Raw genomic sequence first — 24,828 nt, forward strand, 5'->3', positions numbered from 1 at the left:
CACATATTTAATATCCTTAATGATAGTTTATACTTCTGTAGCACCTTCCACTTACTTGTTTCAATGTTTTTCATATGCACTAACAAATGAAACATCTCAATAACCCTGTGAAGTAAAGATTGCTCTGTCTGCTTTACATGTAGGTCAGCCACACTTAGATAGGTTACAGTTCATGACTTGCCCAAGGTTACACAGGAAATGTGTGGCAGAACTCGGAATGGAAACCAGATTTCGCGCTCTCCTGCCTTAACAACAAGGTTATCCTTTCTCTTTGTGATGCTTTTGGGCAGTTCATATGGATCTACGCATATGTTTCAAATGAGCTAAATTTCCATGAACTTACTGTTTCAAACAAAAGTGGATGAATAAATGACAAAGGTCTAAATTATTGAAAAATGGCAAAAGCCGCTTGGCGATTTGCATACCTGGTCACAGTTGTTGTAGACATAAATAGTTAATTGATTACATGCATAATTGTAGGAACTGGGCATGCAATTTTCTGAAAATTTAGACCAAAATGCACAGAAGGGTAACTGGAGAAAAGGGGGAAGAAAAGGTTTAATGTAATACATGTGCATAATGAGCATGGGTTTAAGCCATAAAGGATCCTATATTTAATTGGACCTAGTACTAGAGTGTGCAGCTCACAGATCTTGCTGTGCACATGGTCACTCTGATGAACTAGCTAAAAATCCATTATGTCCTGAATCTTCTTCCATTGACTAAATAGTGATTTTCTTCTCATGCCACCGACAAGAGTAAGTAGGCGTGCTCATCACTCTGTTTTGTGTAATCTATTCATCTCTTTTTAAAGCAAACATGATCAGAAAATCTTGGGATTTTTAAGACTGTTTTCAGTTTGCCAAAGACTTGTAAACTGAACCACAGTGTGATCAGAGCTTTACTAAGTAACAGTGCTAAGACATGCTGAGCACTGTGGCGCACAGAAGCGCAAGCAGGCGTCCTCAATGCCAGCTTCCCCTGAAGAACTGACTTCAGTATTACTGCTTGCCAAAAAAAAAAAAAAAAAAAGGATGGAAAACTTGTGTTTAGAAATACATTCAGTCACAGAAAAATCCTACAATTCCTGTTTGAGCTGCAGTTTTACCAGCAGCTGTTTCCTTAGCTAGAGAATAGGAACCATCAACTATATAGCTGGGGTAAATCAGGACATCTTGCTTGTGTCCCAGATTGGAAGTATGGCACTTTGCACCAAGATTGGATCTAGCCTTGTGGCTTTCAAGGTGGTAAAAGATGTTTTCACTTGCAGTGCGTCTGACAGATGATTGTCTGGAGCAGATAGAAGGGCCTGGAGGTTGTCAGTGCCGTGTTTCTGTTCTTTGTGCTTCATTGAGTCCATTTCTCGTTGATTTGATAATGAGAGGAAAGTGTGCTGTTAGTGGATTCTGAGCAACACGCTGCAAGTTTATGAAAATGAAAAATCTTTAACAAGAATTGAAAGGAAATCATTGACTTATGGAGGGAGCTTCAGTTAACCATAGATTAATTAAAAAATAATACAAAGATGAGCATGGGATGAGAGATGAGAGAAGATTGTATTTTGCCAGGAGCAGGACTGTTACTGGACTCAGGCATGTGGGTGGAAGGATAATAACACCCGGCCATCTGCATACAGTGCACAAAGTCCTGCTGGCAAATGCTGAAATATTACAAGTCAAATGCAACTGGCAAAGTGTCAGCAACTGTTCTGGAGACGCCGTTCGGAATAAAACATACATGTGGAATTCTCTGACATCATCTATCTAGGTGTATTTTTCCCCTATTTATAGGGCTAATGTGATGTGGAGGTAATCAGGCAGCACAGTACAGCCAACATATTTTAGGGGTTATAATAGGTGTCTCTTGGCACAAGGTAGGAAAACACAGAGGCAAAGATCTGTCTTCAGCTACAGCGGTGGGAGTGACTGTGCTGCTGGGAGCAGAGGGAGCCCCGAGGCAATCCCCAGGCAGGCAGCGCTGCGGGCAGGGCATGGCCTCACCATAACATCTGCCCTGGGCTGGGCAGATGAGAAGGGAGGCTGGCAGCAGCAAGGTGATGCAAGGCTTGGCAGGATGGAAGGGGAAAGGGATGTCTTCTCTCCCCTTCCTCTCCTTTGCTTTCTACCAGAGAGTATTTTGTGTGCACGCATGGGCTCTGCCTGCCCATGGGGATGTGGCGGCTCTGCTTAAACCTCACGGGCATATGAACACTCACACGCAACCCCCTGCATGAATCACACACCTTGTGTTTTAATTGCATTCCTGCTCTTTGCCTCCTTTCTCTAGGCTAGCAGAGTGGGGTGTAGGGTATGTGTGACCTCTGCGGGATCAGGCCTGCAATTTTGGTTATCTCCGCCTCTGCCAGACCTGCAGGGACAAGCACAGCTGCCGCTCCACTGCGGCGCTCCTCTCCCCGTGGTGGCAGGAGATGCTGTAGTAAAAAGACAGCTGTGAGCAGCTGCTGCCATCCTATTCTGAGTCTGTTACCAGCCCTGCCAGGCAGGTCCTCGTGCAAGACCTGCATGCACACATGGCCTGTGCCATGCCTTTTATACCAAGCCTTCTACTCTCAGTCTGTAGTTCTCTATTTACTGTTCACAATGAAGTGTCTTGCAGATAGGTAGGAAGCCAAAGTCCCAGCCCTAAGATTTTCTAATCTAGACTTGAAGTTGTTGGCAGCACATCTGAGGCTATCATGAAGAGCAAAGCAGCTGCCCACAGCTTCAAATGGATAGAGAACAAGTAGGTATGGATCATGCCTGCCAGGGAATTATATGTTACTGTTTTTTAAAAATGTGGGTTCGTTTTCATGCTACAGTGATGGTGGTTTCACTTTGTGGACTAAACATAGGCTTTTTTAATTATCCAATTCATTTAATTTGTAGAGAGGAGGATTTTATGAAGTCGGATACTGTGGCTGTGTTGGTGAAGGAGTAATAATTCAGAGCCACAGTTATGAAGTGCTATTTAGTAGTGGTGGGTTTATACTTCTGGTTACTGCGTGCATTTATATTTTTTATGGTTTTGTAATTATTTATATTGGTAACAGTAAGTTTATGAACACAACTTTATTGTTGTGTTCATATTAAAGAACAATATAGTTTGTAGAACAATTATAGGAGACATTTTTCTCTATTATCTTGTCATTCGAACATAAACACATGGGCTGTTTGCAATAGGAAAAGAGTGAAATACACTAATTAAATGATGTCAAGAGATTGTATTTTACCAAGGTGAAATAGAGATTGTGTGTTCCAGCTGTTCACCTGGCCCTTTATGCGAAAGGACTGAACGTCTGAGCAGTGAATCTACCAGACAGCTCATATTAGTGGAAAGATTAATCAGCATGGGTGTCCAGAGCAGTAATTTTATACTGGACAAGTACTGATGGAGCTACTGGAACCTCTTTTCTTCTTTTTACTCAACTTCCATTCACTCCAGTTGTGTTCATTACTCTGGTCTTTGAATACCTCTTCTACCACTACCTGAGCAGGTAGGAACTTGATTTGTAAATCTGGAACCATTAGTGGTGTGTCCTTCCATTCCAGAGAACCAAGTAGATATGTCTTATCCAATCCCATGAATCTATTTAGCTTTGCTTATTTTTTTTTATTTTTTTTTTATTTATTTATTTTTTTTTTTTACCAAACCTGTACTAATTGTTAATTTCTCACAGAATCACAGAATGGTTGAAATGGTTGAAAGGGACCTCTGGAGGTCATCTTGTCCAATCCACCTTTTCGAGCAAGGTCACCCAGAGCACATTGCCCAGGATATGTCTGTATGGCTTGTGAATATCTCCAAGAATGGAGACTCAACATCCGCACCTGTGTCAGTGCTCTGACATCTTCACTTCTCAGGTGGAAACATGTAATCCTAAATCCCTTGTCGGGTCCAGTAAAAAAAAATCGTCTTTGGTTTTCAAATCTTTGCACCCTGTTATGTCTATTCCAGTGCCAAGGACCTCGTAGCTACTGGAGCAACACAAACATCACAGAGAAACACCAGAATACTTATCTAGAGGCAAGAGATTTAAAACAATCTCTTAAGAGGTAGAAGCACAAGTCCTTGTGAAAATTCCTGTTGTCCAAAATACTAATCATTAACTGCCATGAACAGATAAGACACTGGATCCCAGAAGATCATCTTTATCCAGGCAGCACACTCCTGGACCTGAACAGTCCTCCTGTTGTGGCTCCATTGCTCCGATGAGAAAGGACTCACTTCCAGATAGCTCAGGTTTCCCTGTGTCATGACTTGCTGCAGGCATTCTGTGGTGTCCTTAAAAATATTTTCCTTTAGTCATTAGTAAGGAGTCTTTTTGGAAAGCCAAGGAGTTACAGTAACATTTAAATCAGTGTCAAACTTCAGCGATCCTCTCCCTTGTATTGTAAGGAGCTAGAATTAGGGTTCTCAGAGAACATTTTGGAGAGTAGCAGGATAGTGGGGCAATGAGGAAAAAAAAGAAAGGGGAACTTTGTGTGATCGGTTTAACTTGGGTAGCAAAAAAATGACTCATGGAACACATCTTGAAAATTCTCTTGATGCCAGCAATGGAAAAAAGGCACTTTTACCAACAGTGAAGGGAAGTTTACTGAGGTGGTAGAAGAGAATTCTCATTGTGCTTGGAGATGTGGTTGGACAGAAGAAGAGCTACCCTAAATAGAAGGGACGAGATGCTGGGTTTATTTTAGAAACGTTATTGGCATTTTTCTTACTGGAATTAAGGGAGCCAGGAGTCTGCAAATGAACTGACCCAAACCATTCACCACAATCATAAAGTGTAGCAAAAGTGCAATGGATTGGCATTTGCAGGCTTTGATTTTTTTTTTTTCCCTGTCTTGCCAGATTCTGGAATGCTGTATCACCTATTTAGTTTTTAAAGATAGCTTTTAATATACAAAATGTCGGTCTGAAGTGACTATTGAAACTGTGAAGATTTTCAAAAAATTCCAACCATTCTTTTGGTTTTAGCAACCATAAAGGTCTTGCAACTGTTATAATTTGTGGTGCTCACAAGGAAGTGACATCGTCTAATCAAAAAATAATAACAACAAAAACCAACAACAACAACAACAAAATCCAAGCCAGTTATCAAGGACATAATTTAGACTTTGGTTTGACAGCTTTTTTTTTTCTTCTTTTTTTTCTGCTGAATATGAACTGATTAAGTTCAATTATTTGTTAGGTGCATTTGTAGGTGTTTGTGGTTTTATATACTACAACAGAAAGTGGCAGCTTATATGCCATCCTTCTCTTTTCTGATGAAAATGTACTCTCTCATAAAACTACCAGAAGAACAGAGAAATATGGTTAGTCACTCCTTGATAACGTTGGATTAAGATTTTGCTTTATTTATGTTAGCAATAATCATTGTGGTTTAGTGGCATTTGAAACAGCTGGAACCTTCTGTTTCAGCTGATGTTTTGATATGTCATTTTTTCTTGGACTTTGGTCCTGATTTTCTGGTCTGTGTGAAACAGGCAAACCATTTATGTATCTCTTAGGAGTGCTTTTAATTTAGGAATTTAAGGGAATTATCAAAGGTGGTTATTTTAATCTCTGCCACTCATTCAGATGCCTTAGTGACTAAGGGTTAGTGACTAGGTTAGAAAATATTTAGGAATCTAAATTGGTACAGAAGTTAAATTCAAGTACTATGCCTTTAACCTGAAATTAAGCCCTGAAACCCCTTGCTCAACTGATGCTTAGCCCCAAAGGTACTTAAGGATCGTATGATCTTTTTTCCAGATTTAAGGTATACAAGTTTTGAAGTCTTGCACATGCTCAAAAGCACCTGAGGCCTGATAAAGCTGTGTGGCTAGAAACCAAGTCCATGTCCAAATCCCCGCAAAAGCTGCCCACCAGAAAAAAGATCCCACTGGAAAAGGGATCTCCATGCCACTGTCATCTGAGTTTGTTGTCCAGGACTGAGTGAAAGTCTGCACATGCAAAACTGAAAAACATGTAGGAAAATGCATGTGGAGCACCTTTACTTACAGTAAAATGGGTCTTTCTACAGTACTGCTGAAAAGCGTTGGGAAGGATACATGGACCACAAAGGCTGTTTAACAGTGCAATGGCAAATTAGTTAAACTCTACTGGGTGTGTTACAAATCTAAGTAGTAGATTAGATGTCAAGTTTATTGCACAATGGGATTAATTCCCAAACTTTTCATACTGCTGCTTATCTCCTATGAGCACCTGCCCCATCGGGCAGGGCTTCCAGGGTAATTTGTGTGAAAGGAAAACAGCATGAGCTGTGGCATTGGAGGAGCTAACAAATGTTCATGAGCTGGCCACAGTCCTTAACTAATCCTCATTTTTTTTTTGCTTCCAGGCTCCAGAGCCTGGAAAATCAGGAGATTTTATCAATGAAGGTCAAACTGGTGAGGTTTTAAATCTCAGGAGGCTGAAGAGCAAAATTATTTGTATGGTGGCAATCTGAATATCCAAAGGAACAGGGAAACTCTTGCATGGGAAGAGAAAAACAATTATGTCCTTATCTGGTGCAGTGTGACAAAACATTGGTTGCAGCCTGTGATTTCAATTTAAATTATTTGGGAAATTAGGCTCAAGACATGCAAGCACTAGATGCTATGCATGTTATGCTGCCTCTTTTCAACTTGGAGACAGGAATAACTGTTTGCTCTCATGGTGGGTGTCTATACGAAGCTATTTGCAGCATTATTCTGAGGAAGGATAAACTTCTCTGCAGCTGAGTTTGGAGACTACCACTTCTTTCCTTATATGACCTACTTCCAAAACTTTGCTTTTGTTTTAATTAGGCAAAAAATATATGTATGTGAATACAGTTCTGGCTCTTGACAGCAACAGTTCTCTGTTGCTATTACAGTTGGGAAGTGGCATACTGAACAGCATTCAGCTTAACTTTGGTAACTTGCACAAGGAAGTGGATCTTAAGACAAGTGCTTTCCTGTAATGTCAGAGCACAAGATGAGCTTCACCAACTGGAGCACATGGCAACTGTGGCATCCAGATGACTTTCCTTTAATATCTGTCATATTTTGCACACATTTTGTTCTGCTTGTCTTTAACAGTCTCTTCTGCATGCTTTCTAACTGTGGATGAGGACAGCCTCACCTGTACTGTTGGGGAAAAAAAGCGTGAAATTCTCATTTTTGTTGCATATGAAGGACACGTGAATCTCTAAATCTTGCTCATGGAAGAGAAGCTGGTTAATGTTTGATATTATGAGAAGAGGTTTCCATTGAGGAGCTTGGACTAAAACATGGCTGTGGGTTGAGACTACATCTGGCCCACAAAAAAAAAAAAAAGAAGCAGCAATAGGAGGCATGAATGGATAGGAAGATCAAGAGTCTTGCTGTCAGTGGGCTAGCTGGAGAGGCTTAGACCAGGTAATGTTGGCATGAAAGGGAAGGAATCAAAAGGAAGCGCAGATAATATCTGTCACCACTGATGTCTGTGTAAATAGTTAATAGATAAGGTTTCAGAAGATAAGTTCTCTAAGACCAATAAAATTCCTCCTTTTTTTTGTGCATTGCAAAATGGTTTCCTTTGTTCAGTTCTTTGCATCAGCTCTTTACAGTATCAGTCCTCTACAGGATGTGCATAAGCTCCTTGTTATGCTGGTTTGCATTTCAGGGCTGCCTGAGAGGCTCAGCAATTCCTGGATGCTCTGTCCCTTAACCTGTAGCCCATTACCCTCAACATTTGGGTTTGGTTCTTAGAGGTGCCACTTTTGTTTCAGATGCAAAGTTTTTAACTACTGCCCAAGACTTTGTCACCTCTTGACCTGGCTGCAGCGATGTGCTCTAAGGCACAGCAGAGCTGAACTTCCTCTGGGGTGCAGATGGAGCATTGCTTCTTAGACTGTGTTTCCACCCGCAAAACAAATGAGTTAATTTGTTCATTGGTTTGTTCAGCCCTTTGCTTGTCCCTTCTTCATTCCTCTCTGTCCTCTCTGCCTTTTTTTTTCCTTTTTTTTTTTTTTTTTCCTTTCCTTTTTTTTCCTAGGAGGATGAGGAACTAATCAGTAGAAACAAGGCAGTGTAGCTTTTCTGTGATGTGAAGAGGCAACAGGGAAGCCAATAACTGAGATATTGTGACCTTTCTCAAAGGAAAAAGAAGACTTCTCTCCACTTTTCTCTCTTTGTAATGTAATAGTAGAGATGTGGCAATTGTCTGCCTACTGCAAGCTCTTCCGGTTGCCATGTAGTTTCAGGGTAAAATGTTGCCCTGAAGCTTTGGTTTTAGCCATTTGGTAAGACATCTGTTTGAGTTTACATTTTTTTTTTTTCCCAAAATACTGGTGTCAAGGTATTTTACAAAACAGAATTCTCAGTCTTTAAAACCTGTCCTTCTTTTTACGCTCCAAACTTCACAGTATGATCCAAAAGAGGTCACCTTTTCTTGCCTCAGAAGAGATATACAGAAAAATTGCACTGATTTGTTAATGCTATTTCCTTTGTTTAATTTACTCCACCCCAAGAACTCCCTCTCATAAACTGGAAAGAAGGGCAGGAATTTGTTTTGGAATTCCCCCCACCCCCAAGCACCACCCTGTACCTAATGCCATGGCAGCTCATGCTCTTGCCTAAGGTGAACTTGTGGAATTCGGAGGTCCATTCAGAGTCCCCATGCAGGGACTGGACTGGGTGCCCTGTGGTGGCTGCTATATGGGGAGCATATCCTGATTGTGTATTAGCCATATTACAACTGTTACAAGCCTGAAAAATCTGGGTTTTCAATCTGGATTTCTCTCTCACCTCAAAGAATGTCCTGACACTATAGATTTTAGGTCTACAGGACAGTAGGATTGGCAACTCTACAAGATCCCTGTTTCTCTGGTGAGCAGCATAGGTACAAGAGGGCAGAAATGGGACAGTGGAGATAGTCATACATTTTCCTGTGATGAGAAATTGGTGATAAGTGATGAACATCCACTACAATAGAATAACAGTTCACTATAAGCGGCTACCAGGATTGTCTTCAAATTTGGAGATCCTAGATCTTATGGTAATTTGTGCCTCTCCAGCCTACGTGTGCTATATTTTCTAAGCAAATGCAGAACTATTAAGGAACAGTAGACTGTAATAAAAACATAGGAAAAGACATACTCTACTGTCATTTAATTGAAGACAAGAGGTTTGACCATACTAAAATGTGGGATGTGTGGCAACTTTTGTACAGGAGGTCCATGTTGACTGGTAGGACAGACCTAAACAGTACTCATAGCTAAAAGGCAGCAATCCTTCCCTTCTGAGACAAATTTCTTGACAGTAAAGCTCTGCTTTTAGTAACTTAAAACTGGTCTATTTTAATAACATCTACTTTGGATAAGACTATGAACATATTCAGAAAATGAAGATAATGAAAAAATATTCTAATTTACTGAAGCACATTGAGAGACAGATTTTTCATCTCAGGGAATATTTTAGGGGTGAGTTTTACTTCCAGTCCTAATGAAAGCAATAAAAGAATACAGAAAGCAATTACAAAGCATGATTATGAATAAGATGATGTTGGTCAATCAAGTGATTTGTTTGAATAAAAGCTAAGTATTTCATCTAGATCTCACTTTGAAATAGGACAGAAAATAAGAAAAAAATATTTGCAGTGCTAAATTGGAAATGTCATTCTGAAAATGTAGTAACATTTAATTTTCAGCAAGTTGATTCTTTTGTTTTGCTCTTCTAAAGGAACATTAGACAAGATCACTCTTAAGCCACTGCTTTTTTTCTCATGAATTGGCAGTTTCTGAGAGTCTAAATGTAACTGATTTTTATGTAAAATACCTAACAATATGTTAAAATGATCCAATCTCAATGAGTTACTTGAAGGTGTTGCTATGAACCTGTATTATCCAAAAATATCTGAAGCAGTCCTAAAAATAAGGGTTTGTTTTATTTTCTTCACAGTCCTTGGTCAGCCAAAGTATTTGTATGGACAAAATTATAATAAAATGAAAAAGAAAAGAAAAGAAGGATTAAACAAGTTGCACCGATTTTTCTGTTAGTCTAGAACTCTTTGTCAGATATAATTTTTTAACCCAAGTGGAAAAGACTTCAAGCCAGAATGCTGTGTTGCTTTCAACAGTCTGTTGTAATTCCCTTTTATTTTCACATACTAAGCCTAAGGAAGCCTCTAGAATATTTTCTAGCCATCTGGAATGGTATCCTAGAAAAGCATGCATTTGTTGCTGAGGTAAATACTGTTCTTGGTCAACTTCAGCTGCAGCTGTTTGGGTTTTTAGCCATTGATTTGCACTGTGATCTCTGTGTAGCACTGCTCCCTACTGCTTGACAGTAAGAGAGAAATTTGTCCCTATAGCTGTCCAGTGGTATTACTGGAGACCCAATGACACTTACGGTAAACTGTGTTCATTATGGTGGCAATTAAGCTCAACAGTAGCTTTCTGGAATCAATGGAAATTAAATGCAGATAACAGACATTAATTGAACATTTATTGGAAACAATTTAAATTATGTATAGTTGTGCCTTAGTTAGTGGCAATTAATGACTACCATTTGGGTATAAGCAGAACTGCTGTAATGTAATGAAAGTCAATACAAGCAGTTACAAATGGCTGAGATAAGGAAGTGCTTATTGATATTAGTGATCTTCAATATTTTCCATTGGAACTATAAGCTGATACAGACCATATTGCCATGTAAAGTGATAAGAAATTGCTAATAACATTTTAAATGTAAAGTGTCACTAACCTGGTAATTTGCTACACTGGGTATTGAAATAATTAATGCAGTAGATCATTTTTAATTATAGTATTATATTTACAGATAAACTGAAACTGAGACTGTTATTGATTAAAAGAGGTGCCATACTGCAGACTTGTCTAACCCTGTAAGAACTATATCGTTCTTGAATTTCATATAGTGTAGCTTAGATTTTTACATCTGATTTGAATTACTTGAATGTCTTAAAGATCTGTGTTCCAACCAGATGTGAGAAATGGCTTTGGTTTGGAAAGTTTCAAGGAAGGACCACCAAATAATGAGGAAAAAAACAAGTCTGTATTCTTTTTTCCCTACACCTTCACTGGAAAATCAAAACATAAAAATGTAGCCCAATTTTTTAATATAAATTGGATTCTTGTCAGGAAATTGTTCTCTACCTGCAAAGTATAATTATCCTTTTTCCAGCCTGGTGTGTTTCTCAAAGTAAAATTATATACAGCTTTACTGCAATTGATAAACCTCTGTAATTGGATGTTTCTGTACTAGTCTCGCTATTTACTGTGCTTTGTGTATGCTGTGCTACAAACCACTGTTTTAACTATACCGAATATCTGCTAGTTAAATACCACTGACTATACTGACTACTGTAATTGGCTGTACTGATAGAATACAAATATTCTATTTAACAGTACTAAAACATAACACCTTTTTCCGTTTTTCTTGTCAGTAAACATTTTCTTTTTAAAGTTAATTTAGGTATTTTTAAAGTTCCTTATAAGGAGTCAACAAGTATTCAATTTAAAATGGAGTGCTACCTCTTTAAAAGGAAGATTAATTCATGTGGCACTTCATTTTGTTTTGTTGTCTTTCCTTGATGGAAGTACATTATCTCTCAGAATCAGATTTTTTTTTTTTTTCTTGCAAAGCTATGTGATAAAGAAAAAATAGATTTTTTTTTTTTTTTGGAAATATTCTGTGACCTGTCAAGAAACCTCTCTATTCCTGTAAATTTCTCATTGGAGAACTGAAGATGACTGCTAGAAACTGACCACAAAAAAAGAAAAAAAAAAAAAAAAAAAAAAAAAAAAAAAAAAAAAAACGAAAAAGGCAAAGTGAATTTATCTAAACAAGGTTGGAAATTTCTTTGGAAATACTTCTGAAGCACTGTTGAACACAGCAGTGCAAAACTGAAAGAATTAACTAGTTTGTTATGCCATATACAATGTGTAACACTGGTATGTATTTCAAGCTAGTGGTAGAAACAAAGGAACTATAGTAAACGGGTTACTATTAGATCACAGAGATACTATCTCTACTTACCTGTGAGAAGTCCAAGGAGTACAGAGACCAAGTTTAAAGTACTGAGAATGACTGGAAAATATAACTGGCATTATTCCTTTTAATTATACCTGGTGATTTGTTCCGGGATTTATAATCCTGACCTCGATATTCTATAAACAGAACCTTCATTTAAAAGGGATTAGGGTTGGCTATGTGTGATAACCCACCTTAACTTAAACTCTGTCTGTAAGAAGATGCCAGGTTACGGAGCGCCTCCTAACCACTCCCTTCCGTCACACAACTTGTCTGCTGCTAACAAATGACTACATTGCTTTTGGAGAAGTCCTCCTGCCACCACTGAACACATCACGCACAAGCCTACCCAGGTTACAAAATGCTGTCTTATTAAGATCAACATTAGCATTATTGGGTATTGACATACATGACACACACAAGTTCAATAAGCAATATTTTATGCATCTATGAGCAGAGTATAAATGAGTTTTTTATGGCAAAGCATCAGCAGAGAGACTTCCATAGATAATCCAACCATGCCAAATCTCATGGTCTCAGGAAGGCAAAGGCTTCCGCTACAGATTGGCTTGTGAACTCAGTCAAGTGCAGACCAGGAAAGGCTCTTCTGCACCCTCCAAGCTGGTCAGGTGGAGGCTGGTTCCAGCCCAGAAAACTTGCATTGCTGAGTAGCCAAACATCTTGTGTGGCCTCCTTGGCTTCCACAGTGGTCTCAGATTGAGTCAACTCAGAACAACAACAAAAAAAAAAAGCTGGGGAGTGCATTGATGTCTGAAGTAGAAACCATAAGGGCACCAGTATCTCTAGTCCCAGCAGAAATAAACCGCTAAGAACTATGCATCTTTCCTATGTGCAAGTGGCAAATGAACTAAACTGTCCTCATCCTGATTGTGTCTCCTGTCCAGCTGGAAATCTGGGGAAGGATGTCCATTTCTTCTGCAAATTCCTTTGCACATACCACACACACACACACATACACAGCTGTGAAGTGGTTACATCCTTGCTGTGAGTTTTGTTGCAGGCTGGGTTAAGCCTTGTTGAAAATGGTAGGCTTAACCACCGCCCTTCTCTTCTGAGCAGTAAAAGACAGTTCAGCACACGTTTCTGCCCAAAACAAAGGCAAATGCAAGGTTGCCTAGGAATTTAAAAGATCTGGGTGGGGAGCCTTGGTGAGTTTGTTTTGGGCAGGGTTGTATGTAGAAAAGAGAGAGCAGACGCAAAAGCAGAGAGAGCTCAGAAGCAGACCTGAAGGAGAGGTAGGCAGTCTGTAGGAGTTGTGGCGCACAGCTCTGGGAGGAGCCTGCAGAGGGGGATTTCAGTCCTGATGTTTGCTGAAAAGATTCTGGGAATGAGAGCAAGGAATCTTTTTCTGATTACGTGAATCCTCGTGCTCAGGACAGCAGAGTTCAAGCGTCTTGTGAACAGAGAGCATCTCAGCAGGGACACCTGATTTCCCCCACTAGCTAACCCTCCTGTTCTCCAAGCCGAACAACTTACGAGGTGCTGAATTTCACTTAGTAGTGGCTCAAAAGTGTGCAGCCATGTGTAGAGTACTGTTCAAAGCTGTACATAACCATCGTCATCTCAAGTAATGAAAAGTTGTGAATAAAACACACAAGAAAGGATGAAGAACCAGGAAGAAGTCTGCTTACTTCTGACCTATGTGCTTGACATGCATGACCAAAATACTTTGCCACTACCTTTAGCCATCAGAGAGTTTTGAAAGACTGGTTATTTATGAGGCCAAACTAAAATCGACTTCAGGAAGCCCTTATAGGTCTACTTTTATATTAATTGAGAGTCACAATCTTATCCAATTTATTTGAAAATTCCCAGATAAACCAGTCTTTATTTCTGGATTATGAACAGTGAATTTGGCAAATTCTGTATATAGCCAAAACAAAGAGTCAGGGACCATCTTTAGATAGGAATTGTAACTGAAGTAATTGAACCATCTGATAACAAACAGTGAAATGGGCCCTGGACTGCTTTTTAAGTCACAGTTTTAACAAGAGCCTTGGAATATTTACCTTTGGTAGGATAGCAGATGTGGTAACCCAGAGATTTTGTAGGATTTTAAAAACACGTAACTGTAATTTATTTCTATATACTTAAACTGGGGCCAGAATACTTATCATTGCAGAAACAGGGATTTATAGCACTTTATTCCCTTTAGTGTTCATGTGGAAGGCCATGGAGTCCATGCTCCTAGACTTGCTGATAGTAAGATAATCATCTTTGAAATGAACTTCCCAGGAACCAATTCCAGCCAATGGAAATGCTACTGCAGCCTTCAGTGGGAGTAAATTTCAGTTCTAATGTTTTTTATGACACTTCTATTTGGGACAGATAGATGAACAGATACGTTTACTTGAGCATTCATTACAAATGTATGCCAGTAGGTTGTTTTTTTTTTCCTGATGTTATGGTTAAATGAGGCTTGTAATGTATTTCTCATTTTGTAACAAAAGCCCCTGTGAAAAGCAAAGGATTTGTGTTGAGCAAATCTTTTAAATATTAAGCTAGCTTATCTTGTTCATCTTCTTGTTTACTACCCATTCCTTTAAAAGGAAGGTGTTTATGATATGAGGTTTGGCAAAAATTTCATACAATTTCAGAATTGTATTTTATTTGTTTGTGATGCAGAGAGAGGAAGAGAGAGGATTTTCATCATTTCAGCTATTTAAACATTCTTTTTTTTTTTTTCTTCACATTAAATTGCAGCTCACCATGACTTGCAATGACAGATACCAACCCCAGCAATCAATAATATACAGTGGAAATGCCAATGGACTCCTCAGAACAGCACTGCTAGTGGCATCACTCTTTACTGCTATTGAAATGAATTCAAAGGAGCTGGGCTTTTGCTCTCAAATCATGCATTATGTTATCACTTTTCTATTCTCACATCATTTATTTAAAAGCAATTGTTTCCTTGATTCACAGCTATCCACACATATGTGATATGAAACATTACATGCCATATTTTATCTCTCCCTGGGTATAAGTCTACAATGTGTTGATGTTGATGTGAGATGAGGATGCTCAGCACTTCAACAAAACCAGGACCTAAGTAAGAGGCGAATGTAATGTTTCAACAAGTACAAGTAACAAATGGACATGGTGAAGGTGGTGATTAAAGACTGTTGTAAGTACACTTTGGGGTTCTGATGTTGCAGTACTAGCCTGCTTCTATTTTACTCTTGCAGCTCATTTCTTCACAGAATACCACTTGTCACTTACTGTTAATGTTTCCTTGCCGATCTTTTACATACTGTTTTTATTTAATGATTCTTGACCAAGGGAAGAATTCTGTGTGCAGTGGCACAGGCTAGAGCGCTGACCTCTGAAACACTGAGTGTTCTGACTTCCTTCCTCCTCTACCAAATTTTGCAGTGGGGAGGGCACTCAACCCTGTTCAGCAGACACTGAGAGTGGCACTCACCTCACCTAACTTGGAGGTAGAGAGCTACTCATCAGCTGTTTGCTCCCATCCGCCTTGTAGCTGATGGGAAGAAAGAGGCAACTATAGGCTGTGGTTCATCTTACCGATCTTAAATATCAAGGATAATGTGAATTGAGACCTGATAGTGCCTCATGCTATGGTGAGTCATTCAGTTATAACTGCGTACACAGTACATATCTACATTTGCTCAGCTGCATCCCATGTCTCGATACTTCTCTCACTATGACCTTAAGTCCAGGGTAATTCCAGCTCAAGCCATTTTCAGGATTTACACAAATTGCCTCAAGCCTTTTCTTCACTTATCTTGAAGGCACTTTGATAAATGTCCACATTCAAGGATTTAAAAAAAAAATAACTGAAATCACCTCTTGACAATGCAACATTTACCACACACTAAAGCAGTTCATTTGGATTTCACTTACATTAATATTTGGGTATCAGCAGGAAGCGGTGTTTCGCAAATACTATTTGGCAATGTGTTCATGATCTTCTGCATGGATTCATTCACTGCAAAAAAAAGAGAAAAGATTGTTTTACGGATAAAATGTTGTCATGTCACAAGCCAAAATGAAGGAAGTTCTTTTGTTACAAACTGAGATGTTAAGTGATTTGTTTGGTGTTCTTGCCTTAAATAGTCTGGGCTTCCCTTAAAAAATAAAATGTGAAATTCACTGTTAGTTTTTTTAATACTCTCTAAGAAGTCACAGAGCCTCTTACATTGAATCCTGTCCTTTGAATTGCTTCTTTTTTTTTTTCTTTTTTATTTTTTTGTATATTTTTCAAATTCAGACCTTTATCACCAACCAAATAAATCTCTCATTTTGACAATAGAAAATCTAGCTCCAAATCTGAATTTCATAGTTTGTGTTTCCTTCTACTTCCTGTCTGAGAGCATAGTTACGGCAACTATTTGCACAAGTTCATATCTAATTGAAACCCTGTTGACATGTGTATGTGCTAAACAAAGGAATGTAATAAAAATTTATGAGTTAGTTACACTTTGAATCAATAAAGTGTTAAAGAGTTAAAAAGAGCTCATTTTTTCTCAGGTCTTTCAGGCCAGGAACTGTTTGCAATGCACAGAGCACATCTGGGACATTATTCCCTTTTGCAGTGTCCTATATACATATCTTTTTTGATTACCATGAATATGACAGAGATCTACACAGTGAAGCATGATGCAGTGATATGAAACTCTCTCAGTGATTTTCAAAATATGCAACTCATAAATCATCCATCTTAACCTGGGCCCAAATTTGCATGAAAACGTGGTAGATCGTCTCAAAAGGTAATTTACCCAAAGCCCAACCAATCCCAGCTGTGTGAAGCACATAACAAAGTTAAGAAGGTAGATTTCACATGGCTTCAGGGTTTGTAATGGATGCTTTGCACAGCTGTAATGATGAGTGGGTGAGGAGAGTTAAGAATGAATGAAGTGTGGGTGGTGGAAATATTCACTGGGCATGTCACGGCCAAGGGAGGAAGCACTGGGGCCTCCCGGTCTCCACAATGGGAAGGACATCAAGGCTCCCTGGACAGGGGTCCTACTTATTTATTTATTTCAGCTCTGACACATTCTCATTAGGAAGGCAAAAAATGTGAAATTGATACAGTTTCTTTTGAACACAGGGAGATGACTGTGGCTGTGCAGCAGAACTGTCTTATAATCTGCTTCCAAACGTGTGGGTGCCTCTTGGGTTTCCTCAGATATTTTATGGACTGTTTTCAAAGATTTTTATAAAATCAGGCCAACAATGTCTGCATCCCCTACCACATCAGTGAAAAATTGGACCGTGTTTCAGAGTCATGTAAATTCCTTCTATAAGAAACATTTACATTTTACTAAGTGAAAATTTAGCAGACCACTTCATGGGTGAATTCATCCCTGGTTTGTCTCCCTCATTGCAGTACAGTTACCACAGGGATGGGTTGACTAATAGGTTACCACTAATGAACAGAAAAATGAGTAGCATGTATAACTGAACATTACAAAGGTTTCTTCCAGGATTGCCACGGCACGTTCAGATAGTCGATAAGATACTTCATTCTTACCGTTCCTGTATTTTCATGAGAACTTATCTGTAACTTATCAAAACCTGAAGACTGGTTTATGTTTCTTTATTGTATTATTATATGGCACAGTAAGTATAATAAAGTAATCTCCTAACTGTTCTCCTTGACTTCTCATATTCATTGCTCTTAGGTTTTCTTGCACATATATACAACAACTTTCGTATCTAAGGTCCTAGTAATTTAAACATAGTCCACTTCTTTCTTGGCTAAATATTCTTTGCAGTTAGGACTTGATTAGGCTGGAAAATATTAAAAATATGTTGACTAATGCACTGTTACAAATACAGAAAGTGTAACATTTAAATAATGATAGATAATTCATGGTCTAGTATAGGATTAACTATGATCTTCTGATGGGATTTTAAATATGGGCTCTTTATTTGCCTTGAATGGTTGTTCATGGTTCACAGTTGTAACCACAGCTGATACAGCAGTTAAAAAGATGCTGTTCTACAAAGCTACCCCTATCGCCTAACAAGCAAGTTACTCAAAATGGTGGGGTAAAATTATGTCTTCACTGAAGTCTGCCTGAACTTCATTGATTTGGAGGAGGGGAACATTTCTTTTTTGTAGAGAACAATGTACTCATTCAATCTGAAAGCTATGTAGTTTTTTCAAAGTGTTTTTTTAGCCAAGTAAAAGTATCCTAAAGGACAAAAAATGTCTTTGACCCTGGGCAAGAATTAGTGACATTGATAACTGTCATGTTTGAGGTCTTAAGGAAAGCAATGAAAATTCAAAATTTGCTAGTGTTTCATTCTTTTAAGCTAAAAGACTCATGCAGCAAGAATCTGTAAATGACACTCAACCAAGGAAAAGCTTTCTGAACAGCTGATGTGAAACTTGAAAAGAGGCAATGTAACAAATGTAATGCAGGGGGCAGGGGGAAGTGCTTTCATTCCAGTTCAGGAACATCTGGTTTATTGCAACAATAACTACTGTAATTATATCACTGTTGGAAAAGCTGCTCTAGGTTAGGTTAAGTTTGCGGGTTTCTATAATAAACACTGCTTTGGAGGAGTGGGGGTTCAGTATTTCAGCCATGTCAGATCACACTGAACTGAACTATGATTTGAGGCAAAAATAACAAAATATGGAAAACATAAAAGCATTGTTTCTAACCATATATTTCTTGAGATATACTCTTGGTTTATTCCTCATTATAGCAAGTGGAGGGTATGCCAAAGAAGCAAATTGTTGGATGACTGACCATATTTCACTGATAAAAACTAAAAAAGTAATTTTTTTGTCAGTTGGAAATAGGCTTGTTAATACATTATGGTAATGTACATGGCTGTAATAAATAAACAAGCAGCCCGCAAAGGACATTAAGTACCATTATTGTCACTCCACATACAGGGTCAGATAGCAGCTTAATGGCAGAGGGTCTCCTAGTAAGAATACAGTGGATTTTTCCAGATGAGTGCCTGTGTGATAGGACTTACTGCCTAGCCACCATATTATTTCACTAGTCATTCAAAATGAAGTATCTCAACTACAGTACGATGCTTTTCTATCTAATGGGAAATTTGAGTCTCCACCAACCCTTTACTACAGCAGAACCAACTTAATTCTCCCAGTTGCCAAGTGTATTTCCTGCATATTATGCAGCAGCAAGAAACGACTCTCTTTTCTAGGCAACAGTGTACATTTACTGACCTCAGCACCAGTAGCGTTCACAGCAGTACCATGGCTGCACTCAGATCTGCGACGGTCCAGATGTTGCATGTGAAAATTTTCTCATAAACTGCAAAATACAAACAAACCACTTTTTATTCTACTGTTAGGGCATGCTTAGTCTATAGTGTCTCTAAAAATGCTGTAAGTCTATACAACTTCAGCGTACTAACAATATATAAAAAAGAATGGGTCAACATCTTCCTGACAAGGGGAATAGGAACGTCATTGCAAATATATGAATACCCATTAAAATGCTTTGTTTTTATAGCAAGGTCCAAAACTGCCTCAGACTTCTGGGAATTTAAGAATGATGAAGAAAGAGATATTTTATTATTGTAGTTTGCTTCTCCATCTCATGATATGAAGTTGTGTGCTGCCATTTGTTCAGATTCACACGTTTGTAGACAATAGATCAAATGGAATTTGCAAGTTATATGTATGCATCACTTTAACAATTGGCCTATATCTTGCATGCTTACACTGGCAAAATATTACATAAGCAAGAATCAACTTATATTACACATGCAAATGTGGGGTTATATGTGCAGAAAATTTGTTTTATAAATGCAGGTTTAATATTATCTTTAGTTCTATCTCTACACATTCTATTTCTACAAGCTCAGTCCTTGGAATTGAAATGATGCCTGTACTTCACTACAGGCAGAATAAAATGCCAGAATATCACACTCTGTTTTTCTGGGTGTCTTTTTATTCTACCGGAAAAGTTCAAATTAATGGAGTGTAAATTGCATCACATAAATGGAAACTAAACCCTGTTGAAGGCAGACCAGTGAAAACATACTATAATTTTCAAAGCAACATAGTAGAGAAAATAACAAAGTTGTTTTAAAGTTCCAACAAAAACAGATTGATTGCTATTTATGATTTACTCTATCTGAATTCCCCAAGCCATTATGGAATTTAGTGCTAGACTCATCAGTCATACAAATAGTTTTTTTCTTCGGTAAGGTTTTCTCTATAACTTTTCTATATATTACATGTATAGATATATATTTCATACACAGACATACCACTGTGATGTATGTACATGCATACATACATCTACAACTTTTGGGGGAGATGAATCACAGATTTTTTTTTCAAATACAATGAACCACAAACAGGAAAATATCTCTGACTTGTAAAAATCTTATTTCTCACCTGTCTCATCTCATCACCAGTTTTGAAATGCTGGCCAAGGGGCTGCTAAAATTTTTTAACATTTAATATATATATATATTGTATACTCATATCATAAATACTTTCATTTTATATATGCTTCTGATTTTATTTCATGGGCTTTGACTACACTCATTGCCTCAAATGGCTTAATTCCGTGTGATTATGTTCCAAACAGTTCAGATATCAGATTTACACATGGAAGAACAGATCATCAACTGATATCAGGGACTGCAGAGCAATTTACATGAGCTGAAGTATGGGAGAGGTTGTTTAAAATACGAATGGTCTGGTGGTGAAACCACTTGAGGCACAAGCTTGAAGCTTGCTCTACACTCATGCTAAATGGCACCCACAACACTGATCTGGTCCTTCAGACAGAAAAAGTCAAAAGTAAACAGTTTGCAAGCTGCTGGCAACAGCACTGGGCATGCCTTAACCATGCTAGCTTTAAAATGCTACCTAGAAGTAGGATGAACCCTTCACCTTTTTTTTTTTTTTAAATGTTAAAGTATCTACATCTCTGCTCCTGCCTGCCGAGACACTGAATTTTGGAAGACGCTGACTATTGCCTGGATTACGCTAAGTGTCCTCAAATGCCTTTCTTGTCAATGGCTATAGATACCTTCTAGCACCTTTCCAGCACCAGGCATTCATTCATTCAAAAAGAAAAGAAGTTAAGTTATTGAAGAGTTTTCTGAGTTTTCTTCAGTTTACCTGGTGTCAGAAACTTGAAGCACTTAGCATTTAGACCTGCAAAATACTGAACTTTGTCTTCTTTTACCTGAAAATGGAGCAGGGCTCTACTGTATAAACCATGCCTTGCATGATTCAATATATAGACCAAAAGAGTAATGACTTTTTTTTCTTTTAATTATCAGGAAACAAAGAACAAAACTGAATATCAAATAGTGGACTGAAACATGATTTAAAATAAATGCTGAAAATCTGAAGATATAATTTCCAATTCTCTCTCTGTTTTTTTTCCCCTCTGCCTTTATAGTGTCTCATTAGTACATCTAGACAGCAGACAAATTGCTTGTGGTAGGCTGACTTCCTCCCATGGTACTCCTAAGTCACTACTGATTGCTTCAAGCGCTTTCCATCTCTACTAAGCTCATCCCAGAACTGCATGTGCTGAGGATGGGGCAAGGTCTTTTCCAGTCTTGGGTCCCATGCCATGTTAGGGTGAGCGATATTTACTGGCACTGGCTGCTTATGCGCAGCAAATGCAGTAAAATTATGCATGGCAAAGGGCAGCACCTGGACCCCTGAGACATTCTTGTTTCCCCTGTAGATAGCACTGGAGATGACCCCCTTGAGCCCTAAGGGATTATTCAAGTTCAGGACTTCTCTCTTTTCAAATGCTTATATTGAAGAGGAAGCTCTGTTTTCTGAGAATAGACAAAATGAGAAGTTTGTAAGTAAGCCAAGGAGGTCTACCAAACGGAGCAGAAATCTTGGATATTTGCAGTGATATTATGAAGCTTAACAGCAGTTTTCTGCCACTTGTAAAATATGACATAAATATGAATGAGAATTATAATATACACACACAGTAAAAAAAAAAGAGAGAGAATCCTAGTTCCACTTCTATAATTCTGAGCACTCTCACATCTACTCCTTGACCCTTTTTTTTTTTTAATTTTATTCTGAATTGCCTTGTTGTGATTACAAGAGCTGGTTGTACTTCAGAGACTGTATCATTCACAGAAGTGCTGAAACTCTTTTCTGTATGAAGGCAAAATATCTTCACATTAACATAGCCCAGGTTTTGTGGAAACATTCAGAGATATGCGTTCTGGTATTGAGACTTCATTCAGTGAGAAAACATATGTCCTAACGATAAGAAATTCTGTAGTAGTCATTGCGTGTGCATTATGATAAGTGTTTTTTTCTGACTTTGTTCTGCAACTTCAAAAAAAAAACACTTTCATGAGAGATGAATGTGTTCTGCATTCAACACCACTTGCATTTAATAGTCTGGTCTTCTCACTACAGGTCAAAAACCAGAGACAAACACGAAGCATAAACGTCAGACCGTGAAATATGAAACACTCCAAAACTCCAAGTTCAGATAAAGAGTCTAACCATTCAAAGCTGAATGTCACAGCAAAACAATGTGAGAATTTGTGAAGCATTTGTATGAAGGCAAGGGCTGTACGTCGATTTCAGGTCTATGTAAGGCAAGTGGTTGGTAAGAGAAACACATCTGAAGTTTGGACTGTTCAGAGTCAGAGTTAAAAATGGAAAATATTGGGAACAATTAGACACTGAGTTTTTACAGATGATCATCAGAGGGCTATTGAGAACAGATGTTTCCGTAATCATGACACAGTGGAAGAATTCTTAGTGTTCAATGTCCTTCAACTCTGCATTTCCTGCATGGTAAGATATACGCTGCGTATCAAGAATTACTAGGGTAGACTACAGCACAGAACATTTAGGAACTCATCTCAGAGCCTGGTAGAAAGTTGCTTTCACAGGCAGACATTTTAATATTGCTCTTTCATAAATGGAGCCACTAGAGAAACAACAACCATAAAGGTTACAAACCCAAATAGTATCTTTAAAACCCCATTTTCAGACCAGTAAATAGGTTCTAGGTACAAGACGTAGACTCCATCTCCCCTCTGGAAGTAGAAACGAAGAATGCTTTGCTGATTTCTACTCAGACCTTTAGATGAAACCTCTCAGGCCATGGTTACACAGATACTTCATTCCAGCAGGAATCCACAATGCCAACAAAATGCACAGTCCTGTCACTCCTCCCTGCTTCCCCACAAAGTCCCTCCACATGGCCGGTTGCTCATTCTTGTGTTAATTACTGGGTGGTGAGAGCAGACCAGTGCTCTCCCTGAAAATGATACCAGCAACAAAGCAATTAGTTTTCATTGTGGGATCCGTGCCCCACCAGCCTCTCTGTGGGACTGTCTGAGAGAGCAGCAGGAACGGGCTCCCCGGGGCAGAGCACGTTGGGACTCTCATCAATGGCTCAGGCTGCCATAAGACTTCAGTGACTGTTTGACTTTGCCTTCATCCATCAGGTGTTTGTCTCACTGTGTTGGACACACTGAATTTTCCTGTCCAAGACTGTTTGATACTGAGGCGCATCTTTTCCTGCATCTCCCAGCATTTTCATTTCAGAGCACTACCTAGCATCACTGTAATCATGTGCTAAATTGAAGTTACATCTGTGCAGCTGGCTGTTTTTTTTTTTTTTCATGGTTTGTCTTTTTCTTCCACTCCTTCCTCCAATTCAGAAATCTCACTCTTGTGGCCTCCAGAGAAAAACCCACAGGGGAGAGGCTCGTTTTCCCTTCTTCAGAAAACTCAATGTCCTTTCAGTGCTCTCCCATGGTGCATCGGCCTTTACTCTCCGGCCCGAGCCCTTCCGAGGCTGCCGGTCACCCTGGAAGAGCTTTCCCACATGCTGTATTGTCAGGGGACTGCCTGACCGTGGTCAGTGGTTTCTGCCTGTCTATATGTGGGTGGAGAGGGGCAGAGGGGCCACACCAGAGCAGAGCAGAACAACTGCAGGGGGGAGGCCTGGGGACGGCTGGGGTTTGTGGGTGAGGAGCTGCTGACCTGCCAGGAGCTGGGGTCTGTGCAGACCTATATCAATAAAGGCATTAAAAATAGAGAAAGTAACGGCTTCCTAAATTGCAGACCTTGGTTTGCAGAGAGAGGTTTTGTCTTTTCACTCGTGCACGTAAAGTTTGTCATCTGCCCACATCTGCTGCATTTGCTTGGTGAGTACACAGTGACAGGATACTTGACCTGGGAAATTACTGATGCAGAAACTCCAGGCATTTTCTCACCTGCACCACGTTGATAGCACTGCCTTTACATACCAGCTGCTGGGGTGGTTTTGAGCCCCCTGGCCTTGTTTCTCACAACTAAACCTAGGGTGGAGAGATGTTACTGAAAATAACAAGTGATACCAAGCTTGAAATTCAGACACAGCTTTCCCCATACTTCAGGTGAGTTTGGGCTATGGTTTGGAAGTTGTGACATTCTGTGTTGCCAACAGTCTGCTCACACCAGCAATGGCACAAAAGGCAAAAAATAGCCTCACTAGCACAGCATCACCCCACTTGGTAATGGGGATCATTTTGTGGAAAGGCTAGCACGTTAAACTTGCACCCAGCCATCCATGTGTTACCTGAACAAGACACCAAACACGACGCAAGGTTGCAAGAGTCAGATTTCCATGGTCCGTAACTAACTGAAAGATAAAGCAGGCTTGCAGCCTGGGATTTTTGTTTTGTTCTCTGTGTGTGTGCATGTGTGCTTGTGTGTTTATGCCAGCTTCATCCAAACGACGGCTGGCAATACTTCCTGATTTTGTAGTTGAGATATATAAATACAGCACAATTGAGATAATATCTGGTAATGTAATACTTTTTCTTCCCTAGGCATTGACAGGAGTTGGTT

The 24,828-nt window shown here is 39.1% G+C and overlaps 1 long non-coding RNA gene across 1 annotated transcript in view; it reads right to left on the reverse strand.

Annotated features, from left to right (window-relative positions):
• The window catches only part of LOC311437237, an 85,479-nt gene that overhangs the window by 32,244 nt on the left and 28,407 nt on the right, over window positions 1–24,828 (reverse strand). The window contains exons 2-3 of the long non-coding RNA XR_014693384.1: window positions 19,192–19,279; window positions 15,882–15,966 (exon numbers count right to left, since the gene is read on the reverse strand). This is a non-coding gene — a long non-coding RNA (uncharacterized lncRNA). The remainder of the gene's footprint in view (window positions 1–15,881; window positions 15,967–19,191; window positions 19,280–24,828) is intronic.

The sequence above is a fragment of the Aythya ferina genome (assembly GCF_964211825.1).
Source record: "Aythya ferina genome assembly, chromosome: 5".
Taxonomy (NCBI): Eukaryota; Metazoa; Chordata; class Aves; order Anseriformes; family Anatidae; genus Aythya; species Aythya ferina.